Raw genomic sequence first — 25,717 nt, 5'->3', positions numbered from 1 at the left:
AATTTAACGCACACTAAATTTTATAAACATTATTTGGTTCATATCGATTTTGGTCAATAGAATTAGACAAATCTGTATAATTGCCTTTCTTCAGACCTTTAATTTCCAAGCTAACGAACACCCCAATTTTCCCAGGAATAACAGAAGCTACAATAAATGAACCTAATATTAACTAAAGTAACTAGAAGGAAATCAAAGAGGGATAGCGATACCCAATTAAGCGAATTCCAAGTGTACACAGGTTTCTTCGCTCAATCAACGTGCCTCGCATCTCATTGAGTCGCGGCGATCGGCGGAACTTTTTTAATTAGCCGTTCGCGTGACCAGGCTTTTCATTCCAAGGAAAACCGATTGCTCGCGGCGTTCGGCCATTCATTCGACTCCGCTCGGCCGTCTATCAGCGTTCACTTTCGGAAGCAACGCGAAACTTCATCGCGCGCGAGCGTAGATATTGTTCATAGCGGGCAACAATCGGGCAGCCAAGGGAGTGATATTCGTGGCATCGAGTCGGGAACAATGGTTGATCAGTCCTCGCCACGCGAATACTCGTGAGGAGATGATTCAGATGCGACTCGGAATTGTAACGATAAATTAGCAGCGCCAATGCGGGGCATTTTGCCGGGCCCGCGGGAAAGCCTCGAAGCACGCGAGCCCGCTGTGCCGTCGAGGAACGGAAGTGGCACGATAAAATCAACTATCGATGCCGGAGGAACAGCAATGTCGTAAACTATGCGATGCGGTGACTAGAGTCCGAGGGCTCCTGCGAAAATTCCGTGGAACGCTGGTACCGTTTCTTCTAGAGTGTTTCGCTGTTACGCGTGCTTCCACGGTGTTCACTGTTTCATATTGGTAATTAATACAGCGTTAACCGGGAATTTTACGCAGAAGCTATCCGAAGCCACCGGCTGTTATTCCGTAATTAAATATGAAAGTGAAACGATCTGAATAAACTTCAATATACTTTATTTCTACATAATGAATTGAAATGAAACTTTGGATGTATCTTCTGTGTAACTTGGAATATTTTGCTTTTGCGATAATCTATATCGCCCTATAGTAGCTAATGCAAGTGCAAACATGGGTTAACTCGTGACCGATTAACAATGTATTCAATAGTTTTAATAACTTTATTAAAACAGATATACTGTGAAGTTGAAGTAATTTAATTATTTAATTTCATTCTTATATTATTGTGTGGCTTAAAAATCACAGTCTATAGAGGGTTTACGATCCGTGCTCGTGGATCGTTGAAATAGAAAATCCAATTCGTGCCGGTGAAACTGAAATTGGAGTCGTAAATAATGGAACGTAAATATAGTAATGTTGATGAAGTAGACTTTCATTACTAAAATATCACCGTTATTTTTATAACGATGAGTGGAGGGTTGGAAAAATCCGGAATTTATGGAGAAGAAAGTCATTTCAGCGTCAGAACTACGTAGAAATTCAAATTCGGATTTAACGATCTACATTGTTTTTAGTTTGCGGGTGGAACTGAGAGATATTAGATATCATATTTATACTATTCCTATTTGAAATTACGCGTAACGAGATCTCTTGTACCGGTACCATTTTGTTTGATGAAAAACACGAGATTTATCAATAAAGAAGGGATTTGCGAAAGACTTTCCAGTGACACGGCTTGCATACGGAGACGCGGTCTTTATTTGGCGAGCAACGCAACAAAGTTTCAACCGAGTTAATTTATGTTCTTCATTAATTCTGCAAACAGCATTTTCTTTCTGCCTCCCGCAGTGCTCGGCAGCGATCAATTTTCTCTCGCAGAGGTAATTGCCTCCAGTGGCCGCGATGAATAATGCGGTTCTTAGAGTCGATTGTATTCGCGCGAAATCTTAGGCACAGACTTCAGCTGATATTCGGATAACGCGCGAAGAGTGAAAGAGGTCTACTTTCGACGATTATTAACCCTTTTGGCGCTGTGAACGCGTGTGCATGTTCGTCGGTATCTATAGCGAAACGATTTTGTTTCCAGTTTTACGGTGAAATTATAGACTCGACTTATTGAATAAAGATTGGGTACATTATACGAAAAAGTAATTAATTCTACTGTTTGAATTTCAAATTTAAAGTTTCACGTTTTAAATTCCAAATTTCTAACTTCAAACTTAAAATTCTCAATTCCAAACTTCAAATAGTACGTTCCAAGTTTTTAGATTTTAGTGCCAGAACATTTGATATTCCGTCTTTATCTATGTAATTTTATCAAATTTCTTTACTTCTCATTTTACAAAACTAATCACTTTGGCAATACTTCGTATCTACAGAATACTTGTAAATATCCTAAAAATTAGTAAAACTATTTTTTCCAATTCAGTTACATTAAGATTCACAAAGGCAAGGTATTCAGAACCAAAAGGGTTAATACTGTCTAGTATCGTAGCTCAATAATCCTTGAACCGATGGATGCGGTAAAACACATCGATATTCGGCTGGGTGATTCGGTGGCAGCGAAATCCTTGACAAATTATCCGGATAACGGATATTCGGCTGCACCGGAGGAGCCTAAAACGTTGGCGAATGGTTGGGATGAAAGAGGGGTTCGTGGTTTGAATCTGGAAACGGTTTTTCGGCGTGACGCGAATCGGTAATTCGAATTCTCACGGGTAATGTGCATGAAACGGCCAAATCTCCGGCCGTCTTGGTGCGGCATTTCAGAATATTAAATCAGAGCATTTGCATCGTTCATTTCTTTCGTCGCGGAATCGCTTACCCTTCCATTCCCTACTTTATTAAAAATATATAGAGCCAGGTGGAGCTTACTCGAGGTCGACGAATGAAGATAATCCGCATCAATTACATGATTGCCCCGGACTACGATAAAGTAATTCCGAAATTTATAGTAAAATCAACCGAAATTGTTCATGTACGATTTTGAGAAGTTTCAATTTTATAGAATTCAAAAGAATTTTAATATAAAATCATAAAGATATCTGGTAGGCTGTATAAATTACTTAGAACTACAGTTTAGACTACTATAGTTGCAGAAAATAGTTTTAAAAATTAGTGTAACATGTATATTCTTACATTTATGTACCTATACAAATACATATTAATTTAGTATCATATCTAGCTTTCAATTTTGCAACTCTTATATTATTCAAATCTTACATCAACCGGAATTTCCTTGGAATTTTCGATGGTTGGACTCTTTGAGCATCGTTTATTCTGTGGATTATTCAAAACGCGGCGTCCACTTCTAATATCAATTAATCGGCGCGATTGATCCAATATCGATTCCCCCCCTTCCCCACTTTGGAACTCGAAACGCTTCGGTTTGTTCAGGCTCGCTCGTTAATTGTTATTTTCTACTGAAAAGTTACATACCTTGTCCCCGTTACGACAGTTTCCTAGTTCGAAATAAAAGGGTTTCAACTTTCTGTCGTGAGAAATTCGCAGATACAAAGAACTTTCTTCGCTCGTTTCTTTGAGCCAAAGAGTGCGGATTCGCAGAAGTTTCTCGCAATTTCAGGGGGGACACGCGATTTCCATTAATCAAAGACAAACGGACGGAACCGGTTATCATTCCATAGCTCTTCTTCTTCAACGTTGATCGAATTCTAGAAGAAATTTAATTTGTCCGGGACCGTCTTGCATTATAATTTGTTTATGCAACCTACGGCAGCCTCGAAAGTTTCTAACGAGATAGAATTCATCGGCTCCGCAGGCGGGAAGTTCGCAAAGATTTCGCGGCCGCTGTGTAACGCATTTAAAACAGGCAATCTTCGGCGGAATTTGCGAAAACGCAACAGTTGCTCCGCTGGTCAGTTCTTCTTCTTGTAAATACCGTTTACCGGAGGCGGCGAGGCAAAAGTTTCCATCGTTCCTTTCAATTTTCTTTAATCGGCCGTCGTCGAACTTGCCTGCAGCTTTTACCGGGACCGTAAAGACCGCGCTCCTTCCAGTTTTTTTTCCTCTTGGCCCGAGTTAATTCTGCTGTTCCTCGCCCATTGTTTGCGATCTCTCTTCCGTTCTGCCCCGGTAACTCGGTCCGGTGTCGCAGCAACGACGACACTCGACGTTTGATATTTGTCAACGAGCTGTAGGAAGAATAACCCTTTAATTGTCAAAGGATTTGACGAAAAGTAATATTAATACTAGGATTACGAGCATTTATTTATTTATTATTATGTCATTTAGTATAGAAAAGAAAGAGATATACATGAAATGCAAGGAGTTTATAAGGCAAGAGTTTTACAATAGAATAAAATAGATAATAAAATAGTAAGCAAAGAATTAAATCTGAAATTTGAAATTTCACTCAGCAATTAGTTTTTTAAAACAGCTTTTATAGCTATTTACGTTTCCAGAAGATATATCAATTTGATTGCTAAATCTGTTAGCTTCTGTACATATTCTGGTTATCGAATTCGAGCGTCCAAGTTTGCTTCTAAACAAATCTTAACGTAAAAGAAATTAACGTGGAAGACTGGTCATTCTTTTTATCTCGGATGCGGTGAGGAGAATATTTCAAAGTAATAAGTTCGTTAAATAGGAGAGCTTGATTAAGAGAAATGGTCATAAGGAGATAAATTTATATTGCATTATTGTTAAATATCCCTTTTCTGATTTCTATTTATTGTTATATTCGTTGATCGGATTTTTCATACGGAACATCGAATACTGTTTTAACTCGATAAACATAAATATAGATTGCTAAAAAAAGATACAAATCAAATATTTTTCGATATCCGGTATATCCGTGCGAGGTTTCATTAAATACCCTCGCGTTTGAATTGAACGTTATTCGCGGAAAAAGTGGAATATGCCAAGATAAAAATTTTCAACGAATTTTCATTTCCGGTCCATTCTCTGCTACTTTTTTCCTCTTCGTTCGTGTTCTATAATAATGGAAAGAGCCAACGAATTAACCGTTCAACGACTCACTAAATTTTCTGCGTACGACGCACTACGCAATCTCCATAAAAAGTTATGCCCTCTGTCCGATAATTATTGGCTCGTTCTCGCGAACAACAGAGGGAGAGAGAAAAGGAAATCGATTTCCGGCGGAGCAGCGGTCGGAATCGGTGAAGTACGAGAGTTAAACGTGAATCGATATTGCGATTTTGAAATTTATAACCCTTTTAACCTTTGGGGTACCGTTCTGGATCAGTCTAAACCCACGTTTCTTAGAATTCTGACATACGAAATATGTGAATTTGAATATAGGAATCTTCAGGAATTATACCAAAAAACATAGGTATATCGAGTATTTCTATATTGTGCATCCAGAGTGCAAAATTTCCAGATTATATTTCGGTCAATTAAAGAGGTGAATCGCCCAAATTGTTCGAGATCTCGGTTTTGATTGATCGTCAATATTGACAGTGAAATAAAAATCTGATCGTCGACAAAATTACTGGAACACACATCGACTTCGCCAAATTCAAACGACATTTTCGTTTACAACTCGCCGAATTTACCCCTTGCCGCGGAATTTTCCCACGCGAATCAACACTGTAACGCGGTGTTTCCCGCTGAGATTTTTTCCAATTTGCCGTGCTTTAATCGAGCTCTCTTTTTTCCCCTTCAGTTTATTCTCTTTTTCACAACATAATTAATTTTCTGACCTATTTAACGAATACAATGAACAAACACATAGAAATTATTCCGAACACACCATATGGTTATCGCTGTTCGAAGGTTAAATTACGTTTCATCCCCCGTCTATAATATGAAACAATGTAACCAAAAGAATCACATAAACGTTAAAATCACGAAAGATACTTAACGGGATCGTTGGGACTACCGAGGGTTAACACGATTCCGATTCGCTGTGTACGTTCGACGCCCGGGAACTGGGTTAACGAGATCATAATACCTGGAAAAAGAGCTGGAGGGAGGGATGTATTTGATTTCCTGTGACCAACGTGGAGAGTTCGGCAGGTTAGCGAATCGAACGTCATCATTGGGGTCGAAGCGTAGTTCGAATCCAATTAATTGCGCGCTCATATTTATTCCGTGCTCGGCTGCAGCGACTGCAGCAGCAGCAGCAGCAGCTTGTTGGCATATTTCCGCGAATAAAAGGTTGATCGGCGACAGGGAGCGAATGGAAAATAATCAAGTGATTCTTCGATCGCAGAAATTCCGATAAGAGCGGGTTGCTCCAAGGCTCGCCCCAGAAATTATTCGGAAGCGTTCCGAACGGCGAGGTCCTCGTGTTGACGTCACGGGAAACGGATCTTCGAATGGCAGGATTAAGGCGCGAACCGTTTGAATAGGCGCGAAGAAATCCGTTCGACGAATAATGCGGAAGAGGATCCACGGAACAATGAATCGCGGATGCCGGGTCGGATAAATCTATTCTGCTTCTTTCTCCCCGCGCTTTCGACCCTTCGATCCTTCACTTGAAAAGTACCAATCGCAGGAGGACAAATTGAAAGAGGGATATAGTCGGTTCGCTTTCTCGACGAGCATGAAATCAACTGCTTCAGTCCTGAAGCACATTATAATGTACATTGTTTTACTGTTTCCAATGTCTAATGAAATATTAAAACTATGATAGGCAAGAGTGTGTACGCTTCATATTTGAACTTATTTCTATCGGAGAAGTAGTATACTTTTATTCTTTGTTCATAATGTATGTCATTACTAATGGTGCATTGAATAGCAGTTTTGTGTTGTTTACTACTAGATCACTTGATAGCTAGGCTGAAGAATTCGGCTGATTGATCAGTTTTCATCTTTCTTTACGCAATTTTCTATTGGTTTTATTTCCTAACTCCTGATATTTCGGCTAATTTACTGTTTGTTAATAGGGTGACAAGTAATCGGTCAAAACTAGAATTATGAACTAGGAATATAACTCTTGCCACTGTGTCGTTTCGGTAGACATCAAGTCATCTCCCAACTGTACGTGCACATAATTTTGTATGAAAATTAGATATGAAGGGATTAATATTCCCTTCGACCTTTTCTCGTTTTCCGTTCATGCGTTTCATCTTTTTCAGAGAGTCTTCACGCGGAAAATACGTTTTATTTTTCTAATAATATCGAAAATGACTCGATCCTGAGTTCCTTATGATTATCGAAAAGACACAGTGTCACTATGCAATTCTTAAATAATCCGGCATAGTAACATGCAAAGTAACATAGTAAATCGATTCAACTCTCAATAACTGCACTTTCTAGTTTCCATAAAAAAATAACGACTAGTTAGTAGTTGCAGCGGTGAATTTATATTTATATAGCATTTTCCAAATTTGATTTATACCGCCATGTTTATAGTATTCGTGTAATCGAGACGCGAAGTGCGGAGCGAATTCGCTGCAATCGCCATTGATCTAAAGCTCTCCTCCGAAGGTCGGATCTTAGTTCCCGGTACTCGTGCAGGCATGGTTCATGATCGCGTTAATTAATTGATATCAGCGGAAGAGCCCGGCGCGGAAATGGGCGCGCGCAAATCACCGGTAAAGCGTTATTATACAGAAGACAGATGGCTCTATTTCGTCCCCGCCCTCCGGCACGTTTAATTTCACCCTATCTCTAATACCTTTTTTCTTCCCACGAGAAGCGAATCGCGTCGTAAGTACCCCAACTTTCTTTTCGCTCGTTTTATTCCTCTTTCGGTGAGGGAGGAATCTCTGACGCCAAGAGAAAGCGCGGCCACGTTTAATTTCACCCTCAGCCTCGTTAACTTTTTTCCACGAGAAACAAATCACGTTATAATACTGTATCTTCCTCGTGACTCGTTTCACCTCTTTTTCGGCGGAGGACGAGTCGCTAAAGGAAAACACGCAAAGGAGGGCGGTTGTATTTTCTTTTCTCTCCTCCATCCTCCATCACGTTTAATTCCACCCACACCCTCGTTAGTTTTTCTTCCCACAAAAAACAAATCACGTTATAAATACTTTATCTTCCGCGTGGACTGCTTCGTCCGTTTTTAGCGAGGCGCGTATTCCCCGAAGGAAGACTAAACAAGAGAAAAACGGAAGACAAGATTGTGGAGAACAGGGATGGCTGTTTCACGTTTTTAAATAGTTCCTTTACTTTCATATCTTCTTTCCTATATTGTCATTCTTATCCTCCCAAGTTTCCTTTTACCTTCAGTCTCACGTCACACAATAATCGTTTGACTAGCAATCGAAACAACAAATTCAAATACTTCAAACAAATTTGTTTGAACCTACCAATTTTTATCTCGAAGTTCAAAAATTTAGAATTTTTCGGAAAATTTCGGTTTCATAATTTTTGAATTTCCCAGTTCAATGTCATACAGCAAAATCGCAGACTTTGATACTCAATATTAAGTTTTGCATATTGAAATGAGATTCACTACAATCGAGATTCGATTGTTCGACGACCATTAGCGATGTTTCTCGAAGGCGCACGATTCCGACGCGTATCACACCACATTGCACTTTCATTTTTAGAAGAGTCGCTTTAAGTCGCTTTATCTGAACGCCCGAGACGTCGAGGTTCTTCCCTTATGTGTTCTTCGCAACTTATTAAATATATTAATATTCTATTTTGACCTCACGTTTCATTTTCATGCCTCCTACATTTTAAAGAGTATCGACCACATCCTATCGGAAAATGTAGAATATTTCCACTGAAAAACTGTCGAGGCCAAAGGGTTAACATTCCCTAACTCGTTCTCAAGCATTCTCCGCGAGATTTTCCAGCGCCGACGACCTGCATCGCGATTCCTCCGCGACAGGGAAACCCGTGGCATGCGTTGCGCCGATTCATTTCCGCGTGTCCAGTCGACGCGAAAAAAGGAAATCGAAACGAACGGGACACCGACGGTGAAGCACAAAACGGCGAACGGCAGAGGACAGCGTGGTCAGGCTCGGTTTCATTTATCGGCTCGTTCGCTGTCGCAGTCCCTTTTCACCTGTCCCTCGTCTCCTCGCTGGAAAGCTCACTCGCCAGCCTGCTTCTATTGTATCGCGGTTGGTCATCGGTCCGCGTTTCGCGAGTCCTTCGTTCCCTTCAGCTCCTCCGCTCTTCCCTTTCCCATCCAACAGGATTCCGTCCAAGTTTTCGCGACGTTGATTGTCCGTCTTCCGTGCTTGACAGATTTCTGCTCCTATCTCTGCTGTTCAGGGTTCTTGTCGCTGAAGTTTCTGGGAATAATCGACATAAATAACTGGAGCTGGAAGATCTTTCTTGATTTGTGAGGTTTCTGAATACAGTAGTTCCCGTAGAAGTTGCAGCGGTTTGAATAGTTTGTCAACACTAGATTCGCGGAGACTTATACTGTACAGTTTGTTCTATCTTTCTTAGGTGTTCGTTAAAGCACAATAGGATCGCGGAAGGAGATTAATTAGCAGAAGTTCCACGCGAGATTTAGGTTCAATTAAGAAAGTTGATTTGTCCAAGTTTATTATAGAATTATAAGTTATAAAGAGTTATTAATAGTAACGTAACCGAGAAACATTATAACGATTTCTCTATTAACCTTCGTTCTCATCAAATTAATGTTGAAGTTATAAAAATTGGGACGACACGGCTAAAGATATTTCGTTCCTTCACCTATTCGCTTAAAATTCCGTCGACCCGTGCCTCGTAAAACTTGAGGAACAATACGTAGACGGAATATATCCTAAAATATAAACGCTTGTCATCCCATGTCTCATAAAATTTGGTAAACAGTCCACGGTTTACCTGAGATACCTTTTGAAATATGGACGTATTTTTCAAAAGCAGCAGGCGAAGTATTCGAAAATATCCTACAGTCTCCGTTCCTTGTTGTTCTTCGCCGTGTTTTCTTGTCTGTAAAATAAATCGAGAGGATACGGGGAATGGTTAAACTTGCACGATTCTTCGAGCGACTTGGACGACGAGTCGCAAACCACTTACACGGGAATCGTCGAAGAGTTTCCAACGTCTCGCGCGAAACAGACTGAAAATCCGTTTCTGCGCGAGACAGTTGAATTGCAGCTGAATAGAATCTGTCTCATGACTCCGGGATTAATTAAAATCTATTTCAACCGTGCTCGTTCTCTGTGGCTTTCGACTAACGTCTGAAGTAGTGGTCTTTAACCTGTTCGAAGTCACGGAATACTTTTGATTAGGTGACAAATTCGCGGAATAAGAAAATACTAATTGAATGCTAATGGAATGCTAAAATCATCGGCAACATATGTATTTCAACTGCATATTTTCATAGAAAATTTGGACAATTTTTATATCTTCTACTACAGAATTTGCTAACTACTGTTGAAAATTTGACAAAACTTCTATCAATCTCTATTCTTCGAGTACCTGAACATCGATTTCTTTTGAAAATGTAGAATTCCTAAATATTATAAATTGTTGCTAAATTATCAACTAACATGAAGGCTAACGATGACGAATTACAATCGAGACGAAAGGGTTCAGGTTATAATTTCAAATTTAATCAACGCGTCTACGGTGTGAATTTTTGGGGTCGCTGGCCACCCTAGCGGCGTCTCGCGGCGGACTTTACCCTCGCACAAAGATGACCTGAAATTTGGGGAATGCCGTTGGTCAGAATACCACGTGACATTCTTCTCGAAGGTTTTCCTCGTTTCCCCTTGTTATGAAATATTTAAGAAACCAAATGAATTTGCCGGCCGGTCTATATACACACCGTATATCTGGGTAAATTGCTTCCCGCTGGGAATTCGGTCCGGCATTTCACCGGCCATTCGTTTGCGACCCGCAATCTTCGTCGACACAATCTGTTGGCGACCCGCGGGAAGAACGTAATCATCCTGGATCAGACACTCGGTTTTTACACGAGTATCTTTGTTCGTTCCGAATATTATTTTCTTGGTATTCCGCTAACCGTTCATTTGGAAGCAGTCTTCTGATTTTTCTTTCCAGAAACCCGAGAAAAATTGATAATAATAGTAACATTTATGAATAATTATAACGAAGTTTGTAATAGCAGGAAAATACTGAAAATAATTGAAAATAAAGAAAATCTGATTCAAAGAAAGTTCAGTTTTAAAAATGTTTTTGGATATCGAACACTTCAGAACACGATGCTATAGATGCATAAACCAGGATTAGAATTTCTGAAAAATTCAACGTGACGTGGATTCCGAAATTGAATGCCGAAATTGATAAGGCAAGCTGAACGTGGATACCGTGTCACTCGCGGCTGAAGGGTTAACACTAGGTTTATGGCACGCGCCAGATTGGCGGGTATTAAATTTCATCAATATTATTTGGTACATGTCTACGTCGATTTTGATGGATACAATTACAAGAAAATTTATCCTAATTATCATTTTATCTTCTGAATAACAAAATATTGGAGAAATACGGAAAAGGAGTCTAATTAGTTTTCCAGATTTCAGAACAGTTACTTAACTTTCTTTTCAAGCATAAAATTTTAAAACTCTTGCCAGAACCTGTGACAATCTGAATATGTACAACCAATATTGAGACTTTATAATTAGTACATCTAATCAATTTATTCTGTGTCTAAAAGGTTCCACGGATTTTTCGAGATTCTACTCAGTTAGTCAGGGGTTAATCTTCGTTTCAATAATACTTAAATATGATTTTCGAACTGGGCCAATACAGACCCTAGACACCGAGGGGTTAAGTTTTGAGGTTTCAGTGAAAATCCCCGAGTTTCCTCGTTACCGGGATCCTTATCGCGTATTCCACTCTCCGGGGGAGGGAAGATTCGAAACCTTTTCAGTCCAGCCGCGAAACCCTTTGAGCGATGAATATTCGCGGGTATTCCCCGCTAACCCGAAAACTTTCCCCTTTATTTTGCCGCTGGTTGCCGGGAATTTCGAAACGCGGCGCGCGAAGAGGCAGAAATTTCTCTGCGATCGCATCGTGATTCCGACGAGCGCTGAATTAGGAACGTGAGAAGTATGATACATCCACTGGCAACGTTTTCCAACACGTTTGCGCGAGCACAGCCCCCGGGATTGAGTTCGCTGTTTTCATTTACTGTCCGTGCCTTGCCCCGATACCGTTTGAACTTCCGCTTCCGCTATTAATTCTCCGAGTGTATAAATATCGCAAAGTTTCATCGAATAACGAAGAAACTCCTGTTTGTCTTGAGATCCTGTAGCGTATTTAACGATGTTATCGTATTTTCTCGAGAACCACGATGCGTGTTATATGAATAATATTAATATTTTAATTTGTATTTTTATTATATAATAAATAGTATTATTCTTAAATAATGTGTTTGCAATTAAAGGATTTTTTTGATAATTGCGTTGTCTTGTATTGTTACTGTAGTGTCTATCACTAGGAGTCAATTATCTTATGTTCCTCTCTCTATTTAATTAACTAACATTTATTTAATGAATTTATTTATTAAGTTATTTATATAATGATAACGGCAAGGAAAAGTAAAAGATACAACATTTAATACAATTGACTCGAATTGCACACTCGGAACTTTCGTGTCACTTTTTAATTAAGTAATAAATCTGTGCAGAATCGTAATATCTTCTCGATTCGATGAACCAATACCCAACGATATCGCTCGGAAACAATTTGCGTGTCTCTCTATGAGAAGTAACACTCGTAAAACTGTAACGGTTATAGGTCGTAGCCGAGCGGCCGCCGTTAAAAATATTTGCTCAGCGTTTTACGAGGGTCGTTACAAGTATTTCACTTTCCTTCGTTTCCCTTCGTTATCAGCGTTTATTCCTGCGTTCACAAAGACATCACTAGCTATGGATCAACAGCCCAACGAGAATTGATCTCATTTCTAAGCGTTTCCTTTAATTTTCTGCGACACACATCTTTTCTATCAAATCAGTAGCCGTATTCTCTGCAAGAACCTCTTCGCGAGCTCCGTAATTAAACGACCTCCGTAAGTACACCGCCGCACCGTTACCGTGGATATTAAACGAAAAATGAACGGTAAATCACCTGAGAATCTCGAAAGCTCGATCGATACTTTGCAAAACCGCGAACCGAGTAACAAAGCAGCACCAACAGCATATTAAAACGTTCGCCGTCGCCGTGAAATTAGTTTACACAACTCGCGGTCGCGACTATTAATTTTTTCAACAGGCCACGCCTCACTCTTCCATTTTTCGGCGATATTTATGCACTCTCACGCGCCGTGCCGCGCGTCCTCGTTTTCGTGGCACGTGGCGTCGCCAAACAAAAAACCTTGCGAATATTCACTACCAATAACGGCGAACGCTCCGAATGACGCTCAGTCGAGAGAAACCCGGTGGAAAAGCACGTCGCAGCCATGGAAATTCAGGCGAAAATCGAGTGAATCGATTCGACGGACAGTTCCCGCGCGGAAGGAACGTTTCAGGGGCGAGTTTCTTGGTGAACGGGGGATGGAGGTTACGCTTGAAACAAAGGGAACGAAGAATGCAGCCATGTTTCGCTCGTGAGAGGCAGGGAACGGAAAAAAGAGAACAGAATCGAAGTGAGGCAGGAAATCGTTAGGCCCGAGTGGAGTCGGAGATCGCGCGGAAGTCGAGGAACGCCGGTAATAAAAGTTGAACCGCTTTGGAATCTTGGCGCAGCGTCCCTCGCGTCCCGGACTAGTCGAAGCAATGAACTTTTACGGAAGAGTACGCGCGTTTCGATCCGGTAAAGATTCTAACGGAGAGTTCTAGGCTCGTGTAAAGCTGGCGAATAAAAGGGACTCGTTTGTTCGTTCAGCTATCGTTCCTTTTTTCCCTCTTGCCTGCACGGTTTGCTGCTGGCCATTTGCACGGGCTCGGTCACGTGGATGCACCGGGCGCGCGGGGATTGTTGGCGTTAGCGAAACGTTTGCTTTTCGTGCCGACTGGGGTTGAAAATTGCTATACTATTTTTCACGACGCAGTGATGTTGCTGAGTTAATGAGACATCAAATTCTCAGACCAAAGTTGCCGCTGGATCGTCAAATGTGGAGGAATAGTTTTAAAGTGGCCCGTTAAATTACGGAAAGGGGTGGAATTTTGAAAAGTTTAGCAGAGTGGGTGTGACAGTTTCGTCGGGAATGAAACTAGTTAGACGCTGGAATAAGTGTTAGAGGTTTACAGATGTATTATATACAAATTATCATGTCACTCAACAAGTAACAAACGTTACAATAAAAAATATAATGTCACATGGGAGGTGATATGCTCGGTAAAGGTTAATTGTTGAGCATTTCGGAACGCGAAATGTTTGTGAGAGTTAGTACGATATGAAAACTCTTGTTCTTTGGAGTTTTAGAGGATTATTGTATTTGTGCAGTGCAAAGAGGAATTAATCCTTTGCGGATGAGGATTTTTGAAAACATTGAAAACCCTACGCAGAGGAAGTTAAATTGCATAGCGGAGTGTTGAATGCCAGAGGAAAATGAATAGTGATATCTTGTTATTTGAACAAATCTATTGTTTACAACTTTATATTCTAAATATGGAAGTTTGTTGTCGCTAAAATGATGAAATTCGTTCTCAAATGGTTACAAGTTCTGCATATAGAAACATGTGATTCTTCGTGCAGAAGGAAGTGATGTAATGAAGTTAACTTAGGTGAAAGGTACCAAGATGTGTTGTTACCGGAGAAATGAATTAAGTTGCCAACTGAATTGCCAAGTATGTTCATTATGAAACAGCAAAAAATTCTCGCTGCATTCGTAAAAGGTCTGAACAATCAGCTAATAAACGAAGAGTTTAAAAATCACCGCCATAAAGGCAGACACTTTGAATCCAGAAATTACGAGGACTGCCTGGCCACGTTCGCTGTGCTGCGGGCGATTATGTAAATCCTCGTTTTAAGTAGACTTTGATCTGCTCTCGCTATGGTTTCGGTGGTTGGAAAGTAAATTACAGCTCTACCCAATTCCGCTTCGTCGTTTCCTGGAACCTTAGGAAACGTATAAGAATCTGTGGTCCAGTGTATCGCGGATAGCAAAGAAGCTACGCGCAATCAAGCGACCGGGATGAAAAACAACGAAGTTTGCAAGCTGTTTCGCAATCTCTGGCGAGGACGCGCTGTAACCGAAACAATGGGACGCCGTGATAGGGCCGAGATTGTCGTTGGAACAACAACTTCCGCGTCTTACGGCGCACCGGGCAGGAAGCTCGCGACAACGGCAGCTTCTCGACGGAATTTACGTAAGCCCGTCGTCTGCCGGCTAGTTGTAGCGAAGTCTCAATACTAGTTCGGATTGACAGACTTTGTTTGTGGACTGTCTACGTACAGTGTCTACCGATAATTGAACGATGTTGTTGGATACTGTGTATATAGTACACTGATGAAAGTTAGGTTTAACCACTGGCACTCAAGAGATGACTGTAGCTTGACGCTTGATTTGATGTAGAGGAATTATAAAATTTCATACTCAATATTAAATTTAATTTAATGCGATTAGATATGAAGTATTGAAATTAAATTGTGATATCTCTTGATCCGTGTAAGTCTTCTGTATGATATTAAACTTTATGAAATGTTTTTGTACAATGCATCGATAAGCGAAATATTGAATGAAAATCTGTCGTCTATATGTCATCGGAAAATGTTGAATATTTCTAGTGAAAAGCTTTCAAGTGTAAGGGGTTAATTGGTCGCGGTGGACAAGGGCTCTTTTCAAATGAATTTTCGGCAGTAATACTCCATTCGCTGGTTCAATCACACGGCAATTAATCAATACCGTAAACAAAACAGAAAAGGACGACTACTGCCCATATGCTGACCGAGAATCAACTTTTCATGCGTTAATGTTAAATTAATGTCACCAATCATGTTTCAACGTGAGCTTGCTAACGCGGTTCACAGTGCACACGTGTTCTGAAATTTGCGGCGAAAGGAACGGGAAGTTATTGACCATTTGCGGTCGAATACCGTTGTAATGGCAGCTTCGAGCTTCAATATGTAAAATTGAAAGCTACAAATGAATAATTTAATTATTTAAACGAGAGGTGTTCGATATGCTTTCTTCCTTTCCTAGTATTTCAGACTTCGATGCATAATTCAGTTTTCTGTGCAAAGACTTTTTAGAAGATCAAAAAGTTCTCTTAAACTTCGAGAAGTTTTTTTGTGCAAGTAATTCTAGAATACATTACGAATAATATATTTCCACATTTCATTTTGAAATATTTTCAAAAGACTTACATATATTATTCCCTGAAGGCATCTCTAATAAGGAAAAACCATTTTATCCTTTTCAAAAAAAAATTGTGTGCGAGACAAAATGGGTTAACACTAGAGGATCGTTTAACATGATTAATATGTAATTCTTATAAAAATTGTAATAATAAATTCCTTTTCGGTTTCTTTATATATTAATTACAGTATTCAAGTGAAACCATTTATCTTCCAAATGATTTCGTATATTTGACGCTTTTAAGGTACCAATAACTGCGAAATAAGAAAACTGAGACTAGTCATTCTGACAGGTACGATAATTTTAGTGTAAAATAAAATAGAAGCCAAAAATTTCATCAATTTATCCGTGGACTGTTCCAAGCCATGTTTTGTGTCCATCCTCGGATACGTGTCTGAGTAAATCGTTCCTCAGTCTAGGCAAGCCTCCGGATTTATTCGAGGGCTCTCACAAAATTCGGTCAATGATCGAGCATATTTTTCACGCTGCTACCGTAACATTGCGAGGGATTCTCCCATGGGCTCGGGAATCGAGTTTCACGTCTCGTTAACCGCACGATGATCCTGTTACCATCGGTTCTAGATGGAATTTCCGTTGAATGGAAGTCGAGGCCGCAACGGAACTCGGGACAAAAGCGAAACTGGTACGCGATACCGAGACACGGGCTAAAAATCCTTTGTTCGTTAAACAGCAATCTCGATTAACCGCCTCGTTGCCAGAAATGGTAACCCAGAGCAATGGGAAAACAGACGAACTCTTTCGGAAATGAAATTCTCCCTCTAGCCACCGAAAATCTTCTGCTATTGCGGTTACGTGTACAGAGATAAAAAGCTAGATAAGAAACAGAGAATGCACTCCTCTAGCGATCTGTTCGTATCGTAAATTCGCCTCGATACACAGTCGTAAACAGTCGGAAAGTATTGAACTTGCCAAGCTCCGTGTCATTCGTTTGCTTCTTTACGTCTCCCAGGTAAATTCACGCTCGCGCAATTCCGAGATCGAACGAATTGCATGAGAACTATTCCTACGCTGAACACACTCGGTTTCTTCTTCGAAAAAGGGACATAACCTTAGCTTCGAGGAATATAAATCTACGTCAAGGGAAGATACAGTGGGAAGATAGAAAATAAATATTCAAATAAGCACTCAGACGACCCACTCGTAATCGTCTCAGTCAGTTGGTGCCTCGAAAAAGCCAAGTTAGCAGCTAGGTCGTCACGACAGGCTTCATTTTGTATAAAGTTTGCGTTCGCGAGATGAATTTTCCATGGGCGCGCGTCAGTGTTTTCGCAGCTTCGGTGACTGAAGAATTCATAGCGCCCCGGTAATTCAATTTTCCCCGATACACCTTGGAGCGAAGACAAATATTAGAACCCGTGTCTTGCGTCGATGTAATTCGGTGTGACGTTACCTGGTTAATGGGAATCACTACGAAACGAGTGAGCCTTTCTCATTTCAATCATTTCCAATTCCCTCTCCGGGCTTGCCGGTGTATGCTCGCTGCATCAGACCGGATGTAACGATATTGGAAATCCGGAGAACCGTCAGCTTGCTCAATAATATTCAAACCGAGCCTTTTTCGCAGCCCGTGTATCGATTTCAGTCGGCCAGAAGATCCCAGTAGATCGAACGGGCACAATTTAGTCGAATCGCGACGTTGGTATTGCTTGGATCGATTGGATCGAAGTTTCATCCCTTCTAGACGGTTTGCATGTGTGGATTACCTTTGTGTACTGTGCAACAAGTATTGTCATTTCATTGATTCCTTCTGCGACTCCATGCAGTTATACAAGAGGGTATTATCCGTGCTCGGAATCACTGATTATTGTATTCGTTATGGTACTCCAAAGGGTTTGTGTGTAAGTACGTTGGACAGTTTGAAAATTGAAATATCAGGGGATTTGGAAATCGGTAACTTTAGATGTTGGAAGCTTTACAGATTGAGAAATTGAGAAATTGAGAAATTCAGAAATTGTGGTCTTAGAAAATTCATGACTTGGGAAGTTGAAAACTTGGAAGCGCAGAAGCGTGACAGATTGAGAAACTGGCAACCGAGGAAATTAGAGAATTGAGAAATTGTAAACTTGAGAGCTTGGAAGCTCGGAAGATAGGGAAATGTCAAAATGAAAAATTGCAAAATCGAGCAATTAGGAAATTAGGAAATTGTAATACCGAGCAACTCGGAAATTACTAAATCAAGAAAACTGAGAAACCAAGTAACCGAAAAATCGGGAAGTCGTGAAATTTCGATCAAGTACCGTGGATCATCAAGCGCAGTAACGCGGATAATCACGATCCGTCCTACCGGCGGTTCGATCAAACCCTCGGCTGGTTCCGATTAATTTTCTACACGCGTCGGCGCCCGCGGCTGCCGATTGAGCGTCCGGAACGCCGGGTATCGAGCTTTGCCGGCGGTATCGCAATTTTTCAACGTCGTCGAAAAGCGCGTAACGAGATTACGTCGCACGGCTATTCACCGGGATTGACGTTCTGTTACGGAGGGGGAATACATTTCGCTCGTGGTCGTTGTTTAAAGTCAAACTGCGCGGAATAAACTATGTACAACGACGGGGGAGTTAAGAATCGAGGGAAAAGGAGCGAATGGAGCAGCGGCCGCTCGATTATTGAGCAGCGGGTATCGACACACCGCGGCGAACAATGGGCACGTTGGCCCGGCCCGAACGCCCTACCTCGTCCACCCTGAATAACCAATGAATTCGAGAGACAATAACGTCGGTAATAAAAGCTCCTCCAACAGAAGGTGTGGACGGAGCTGGCAGCCTTTCAACGCGCAGGAAAAAATAATGGAAAAACCCCGGCGCACGCGAACGACACCGGACACGCGAAAGACAGGCCAGAAATCCTTGGCAATTGTAATTAATCGATCACCGGCAATTCAATTGGTCGCGCTGAAATATTTCCTACTTCGGAACGATTAAAAAACCAACCTCTTGATTTCCCGTACGAGAACGACCGGCCAATATACGCGCGGCGGCCAGTATCGAAAAACAATTCCGAACGATTCGAAACGTTCCAGCGGTTTACCTGGCTAGGAATCTATGCGATGGGAACTTGTCGGGATCCACGCGCTGCGTTAGAGTATCCGACGACTAGGGGGGCTAGTTCGCTGGCAGTTCATCGTTTCCCTGATTGATTTTGTCGGTTCTCAGTCTTCTTGCGTGACAGTTGGCTGGACTTTCGCTTTCTAGCTTCGTCTCTCTATCTTCTTATCTTTACTTCTCTATTCTCCTATCTTTCCCTCTCTGTCTCTCTGTTATTTTATTTCTCTGCTTTCTATCTGCCTGTTCCTCTATCTCTTTCTCCTTTTCCTCTAATTCTCTCTATCTTTTCGTCTCCTCCTTTTCTTCGATTTCCCTCCTTCGTTCCTCTCTCACAAATTCCTTATTCCTCCCTCTTTCGTGTCTTTTTTTCTATTTATGTCCTCTTTCTCCTTTCCTCCGGGGACGCGTGCCGCGCGAAATTCCGAGCAACAGCTATCAAGATGAAACGTTCACCGGCTCTCCGAACGCGACTCCACGGTTCAAGAAACGTTTCCAAGGGGTAGTTTCCTGCACACGCGAGCCGGTGGTCGCAGGTAAATGCTCGCTAAACTTCCCTCGATCCCATCTGACCGATACCGATCGCGGAACACGTTTCCTATTTGTTTACTGCCGCCGCGACACCGTTTCTCCTTCCGTCAGATCGATCCTGCCTCACCGAATCGATGCACACACAAACAAACGCGCACAGGTAGCCGTTGATCTTCTTTGTGCGCCGCGTCGCGCCGACGTTCCGCCCTCGCCCGTGTCCGTGCTGCGTCGGAGAACTCGTCGACGCCGGTTCGTCGATCCCGTTCCCTTAAAATCAAGTCACGTCCTCGGATGCCTGCGTGCGGCCGAGTTTCTCCTATTCTTCTAACCGTGTGCCATTAATCCAGTGATCCACCGCCTCCAGCGGACCCCCGGGAGAACGTAATCGTCGTGCACTCGCTCGACATACAAAATTGAACTATTCAACCGGGCTCCCGCGTTTCTTCCGATTTTTAATTGGAACTCACGTACATTGGACCTCGTATTTCTTCCGATCCCTGTCTTAAATGCTATTGTTGTTTACTTGAGTTCGGCAGTTATTGCGAAACACGATTCTTTGTTTCCGTGGTTTCGACTTTAACACTTTAACGTCCGGCCACGCGTTACCTCTGACGCGTGCTTGTAGAACTATTGATGTATATAATTTATATTCACCTATATCACAAGAATATATTTTTCTAATTTAGTCGGAATAACATATCCTTAATAACCGTATTAAGTATACCTTCTAAATCAATTTGCTTCGTATCAAAACAGAATTTCCACTAAACGTATTCATATACTACTAAGAGGTCACTTGATGGTTAGGCTGAGGAATTCTGATCGCAAGTTCTCATTTTTTACGCCCGATTTTCTTCTGCTGTCATTTCCTAATTTCTTATACTTTCCATTACTAATTTACCGAAACGGTCACGCTTAATCAATCAAAACTATAGAGATATATAACCTATATAAATTGGAAAGACACCCCTTGCCCCTGTGCCGTTCTACTATGACGTCAAGTCATCTCCCAACTATACGTTCGAGGTATCGGGGTATTTCGAACTCCGAAATTGCCGGGTGCTTAAGTGCTAATCACGTTGGAGGGTGCCGCTGACGACGGACGAGACACGACGGGACGGGACGTGACGCGATGAGAGAACCTCGTGCTCCCCGGCGGAAGCACGTTGACTCCGTATCTTGCGTGTTCGATCCGCGACGGCTTCGGGCCGACTGCCTCACGGAAACGCGGACTCTTGCCGCGCGCCACGCGGCTTGCGCTTGCGCCCCCGCCTATCGCATCCGTAATAAGCTTCCGATGCGTTCTCGATATCTCGCAACGGGCCGGTGTCTTGATTAACACGTTAAGCGCGGGCGTCGTTTCCTAGAGACGGACTATCAGCTTTAGGCGATGCACAGTGGAATATTCGTTCGATCTGGCTGGCCAAAAGTACATTTGAAAAATTTTACCTAAACCGAGACATTGTTGTTGTTTGAGATAGCTGAATATGCAAGGAACAATGCCCAACAAATTTGTTTATCCTTGGAGCACTCGAAAAGTGCTGAGCTATGTCGGATGTTAGGCATTCTTCGACTACGCGTTTCACTCTGAAAATTTCTCTCTATACTTTCCATATATTTTGGAAAAATTGTACGAAATTTTCTTCGTACTAAATATTCATTATAATTTTAAAAATTAACGATTTCTCTTACATAGAAAAGATTCTTACAATTTTTATAAGAATTACTTGTTAACGTTGGAATTACCGTAACAGTCAAAATGACCGGTTCCGGTTTCCTTGTTTCGCAATGATTTGTATCTCAGAAGCATTGAATGTTTGAAATAATTTTGAAAATATGTTAGTCGATAGTTTTTAATAAATAGATAGTCTCACTTGAATACTATAATGAATATTTGAAGGAACTGAAGATAATCTATTGTTACAAGTTTTATAAGGATTACACACTCATTATATTAAATGCTCCGTAGTTCTAATGTTAAGGAATTTTTTGGTGAATTTTGAAATGAATTTCATTGAAGCATTACGAAGAGAAGATTTTTTTCAAGCAAAAATAGCTCCGCGTTTAACGTGTTAGTCGACGGAAACGTTTAACGATTCAGCTGCTACCTGGAATTTTAGCTTTCCTTGGCACTGTTCCATCGTAATAATCGATTTAATATGTTGTTAATTTATGGTATTATGACTTCGTACCACAATATTACATATTTATATATCACACGATAATTTCTAGTAGTTTATTGCTGGAGAAAGTGAAGTAAAAAATAAGTTCTTTCTTTGTCATAGCATCGTTTCGGTCGTTCAATCTCTTCTGGCTCAGTCGCGTTCTCATTTTGGTCAAAATACAATATTGGATTACGGAATTTTAAATACTTCACATATCAGATTAGTATTTCTGTTTTCTCAGTAATAATGCTTCAAACGTGTACACAAATGAGGACCACAACAACGTTAAGGAACCGACATCAGACTTCTCGGCCTGACTATCGCTACACCGCGTCTCCTTTCGGAATCCAGACCCTCCAGGTTCGAGAAGTTCGTGTTTATACTCCTTCCAGCGCGAAGTTTCTCTGTTCCCGGTTGTTGGGACCAATGTGATCGACCGACGCAATGAGATGTAAAGTTTCCTTTGAGACGCGGGAGATATTGCGAGTCGTGGGAAGATATTGAAGTGTCGGGAATATTTCGTTCCAGCGATCAATCGAGGCGTCTGTGCTCCAGTAATTTTTTGAACGGGCCTCCTATTTTATCGCGGAGCAAACATCCCGCCTCGATAATTTTTCGAGAGTGGACATTTTAACTAGGACTCGGTGGAAAGAGTTATTGTCATTGCTCTCGTCACAAGGTGTATCGTTATTTTAGATAGATATCTGCTTGGATACTCTACAGATATCATTATTAAGAAATTTAATTATTTTATTTGAAAAAGAAAGATTCCTTGAAGAAAGCAACATTGCTCTCTAAAGAATACTTCAAAAATTAAGGACCCTAAAACAGGAAAGAGAATTTTTCAAAGAAATCAACACCAATCTTAAAAGAACCGTGTCAAAGTTGATTCTAGTTACAGGATTAGTACCAGGCACATCTGGCTGCGAGTTCCATGTGGAACGGTAATGCACTCGTGATGCACCGATTAGGCTGTTTAAAATTTACGAGGGCTGAAACCCTTGGTTCGCTTACGCTCGCTCATTAATAATTCCGATAATAAACTGATGGGAGTTGTATCGCGGGGGAAGCATATTTCAATCAGCGAGTGTCAGGTGGCGGCGCGAGGGGTTAAATAAGGTGCTCACCCTTAAATCACGAGAAACTCGATGAGATTTACGAGTCCGTACTTTCGCGGAGACTGTTATTCTAATGTTATTCTTGTTATTCTAATAACTCAGTCGCTTGCAGGTTTAGCCCTTTCGTCGCTGAATATGTACCATTTTATGAAGAAATTTTGTGAAGAATGACTTACGGCTGTGGACTAATCAACTAAAACACATGTATTGACAGCTGATTAGCACTTAAGTTATCAGCTATTAGCAAAAATGTGGTACAATTGCTCTTTATCTAAGCGTTTTCTAGTTTTCCGGTAATTTAAAATGTTCGTGGTACCTAAATATACCATTTGGGAGGAAAGGGTTCAGTAACGTTGCTTTAGGAACTATAATATTACCTTGGGAACTGTTGGTGGAAATGGCAATAAAGAGTTAGGATTCAATCACCTTGGGATATATAGTATCGCATTGGTGCCTGCACTATCGGGAACTACATACTGCTTTGGGAACTGCAATATTGTTTTGTGAAGTACAATATTGTCCTGGAAATTGCAGTATGTCGCGTTAGGAACTACAACGTTGCTTTGGAAACTACAACATCACATTGGGAACTGCATAGTGTCTTAAGAATTTTGCTGGGAATTTCAATAGAAAATTGAGATCTGGTCTCTTTGGAATCTACAGAATTCCTTTGGGGACCTGCAACGTTGCTTTAATAGTTACAATAGTGCTTTACAAACCATAGTTGAAAAATTCAATAGAAAGCTGAGATTTAGTCGCTTTGGGGTTTACGAAATTGCTTTAGGGGGACCTACAGTGTTGTTTTAAAAACTACAATAGTACTTTACAAACTATAGCTGAAAATTTCAATAGAAAATTGAGATTTGGCCGCTTTGGAATCTACAGAATTCCTTTGAGGAAATCTACAGTGTTCCTTCGGAAAGCGTCGTTTTAAAAACCTACAATAGTTCTTTACGAACTATAATTAGAAATTATAATAAGAAATTAAGGTTCAATTACTTTGATATCTACAATATCCCAATGGCACCTAGAGTATTGTTTCAAAAACTACATATCGCCTTCAACAATACAATTTCGATAAAAAAATCGAAACTCGCTTACTCTATCTACAGTTTCATCCCAACGAACCTACGTTAATCGTTTTAACAAATAAATATCTCAACAACAAAACAGAGAGGAGCACGCAGGATCTCTCCAGAGACTCTGGAAAAAGCTGAAGAGCTGCTCGCGAGTCGCTTTCCCGGGTAGGCAGTGAAAGTGGGTCGCTGGACTTTTGTTTTTACGGTTGATTACGCGGATGAAGCGCGAATTCAGAAGAAGGGAACTTCTCGTTGTTCTTATTCGCTTGCGGCGTTGCGTTGTTCTCCGTTTGCTCATATATCTTCCATCCACTCCGGACAGCGCGCCGGGAATATGTGCGCTGATAAGAATATATCTTCTTTAAAGCGCAATATTTTGAAATACATGGCCCGTCCCGGCGTTCCGCGAACTTCCGAGCTTCCCTCGGCCGAGGAAAAACTGGAGGAAAGTATGGAGGAAAGCTGGCCCGCGTGTCGGACGCCCTCAAGTATATTTATACAGGTCGATAGAGAAATGAAGATCCATGAATTCCGGGCACCGTTGTACTCAAGATGAATGGAACAAGGTTAACCCTTGTTTGTCGCTATTCTTCTCTGCTTCTGTTCGGTACACCCTATATCGAATCGGTACAATGACGAACAAACAGTTCGACGATCCTTCTGTTGAAAATAGAAAAACGGTATTGGAAAATGTCAACCGGAAAGCTTGCAATGAAATTATCTCGTCGTTGCCGAATAATAAATTAAACAGTATCTAATAATAACGCATCGAGCAAAGTATATTCCGCTATTATCGATCCATTCGCTACCAGCGTTTCTTTCAATAACAGTCCCTGTGGTTAGAATATTTGATGAAACTTCTATAAGCCGAATCTTTTACTATAAAAAGATACGTGTGGTGTAACATTAAGAAATATCAACCTGTAAATACAAATTAACAATGAATATACGTGATTTTGAAATTACAATGACGTTGAAATTTCACGTCTGAGCGTATCAAAGTTTAAGTTAATTAATCACTTCATTTTATTCACTACTTTGCTAGGAGAAATGAAATAAACAACAGATTACTAATATATTGGTACGTGATTTAAAAGTCACGGTTCAATGGAGAGTTAAACAGAACATATCGTCTTCACAAAGTGTAAATAATAATTAATAAAACAAATCTGCATAACTTCCTCCGCGTTATACCATGCGTTACAATATTACATGAAAACACACGTAAATCCAATTATTTCTTCTTCGCACAACATACGAAACAGTTGCAAATATACGTCGCCGGCGGACGCGTTAATTCACATTTAGTAAATCTCGTCGAAGCCAACATGATAAACGATCGACAATCAATCACCATGGACCCTACATTCAATTCTGAACAGACTCAACGAACCTCTTCTATTCATGAATGTTTCACATCGCTTGGTACTTTATCTTTTATAAAAGAACTCCTCAAACTCCTGTCGATCAACTGGTATAACAGGTTGGCAGGCATCAGTTTTCTTATTCTTCCGGGGATACAGGTTCAGCAGCACAATTTTTGCCGCGTGTAGAGCAATTAACGTGCCATCGATCCGCTAATGATGCGTTTAGTGTCGCGGTAACGTGTTATCGCATCCCGTCTATCTTCCGTTTCCGTTGCGAAGTTCAATTCCCATGGCGTGTTCCCGTGACGATACGAACGCGACAAAGCGGGCCTCTGTGCGTGCGGGGCACGCAACACTCCGTGAAACAGCGCGGAATTACTCGAAAC

The 25,717-nt window shown here is 41.1% G+C and overlaps 1 protein-coding gene across 7 annotated transcripts in view; it reads right to left on the bottom strand.

Annotated features, from left to right (window-relative positions):
* LOC116430606 (uncharacterized) overlaps nt 1–20,802 on the bottom strand; it is a 38,095-nt gene extending 17,293 nt beyond the window's left edge. For 3 of the 7 annotated variants that reach the window (XM_031985014.2, XM_076372328.1, XM_076372329.1), the window contains exon 1: nt 19,058–20,802. The gene's annotated coding sequence lies outside the window, so the exon portion shown is untranslated. The remainder of the gene's footprint in view (nt 1–19,057) is intronic. The other 4 variants (XM_076372324.1, XM_076372325.1, XM_076372327.1 and 1 more) reach the window with 4 other exon arrangements.
* Nucleotides 20,803–25,717: the final 4,915 nt, after the last annotated feature.

The sequence above is a fragment of the Nomia melanderi genome, chromosome 11, assembly GCF_051020985.1.
Source record: "Nomia melanderi isolate GNS246 chromosome 11, iyNomMela1, whole genome shotgun sequence".
NCBI lineage: Eukaryota > Metazoa > Arthropoda > Insecta > Hymenoptera > Halictidae > Nomia > Nomia melanderi.
This window is presented reverse-complemented; position numbering and strand designations above follow the sequence as displayed.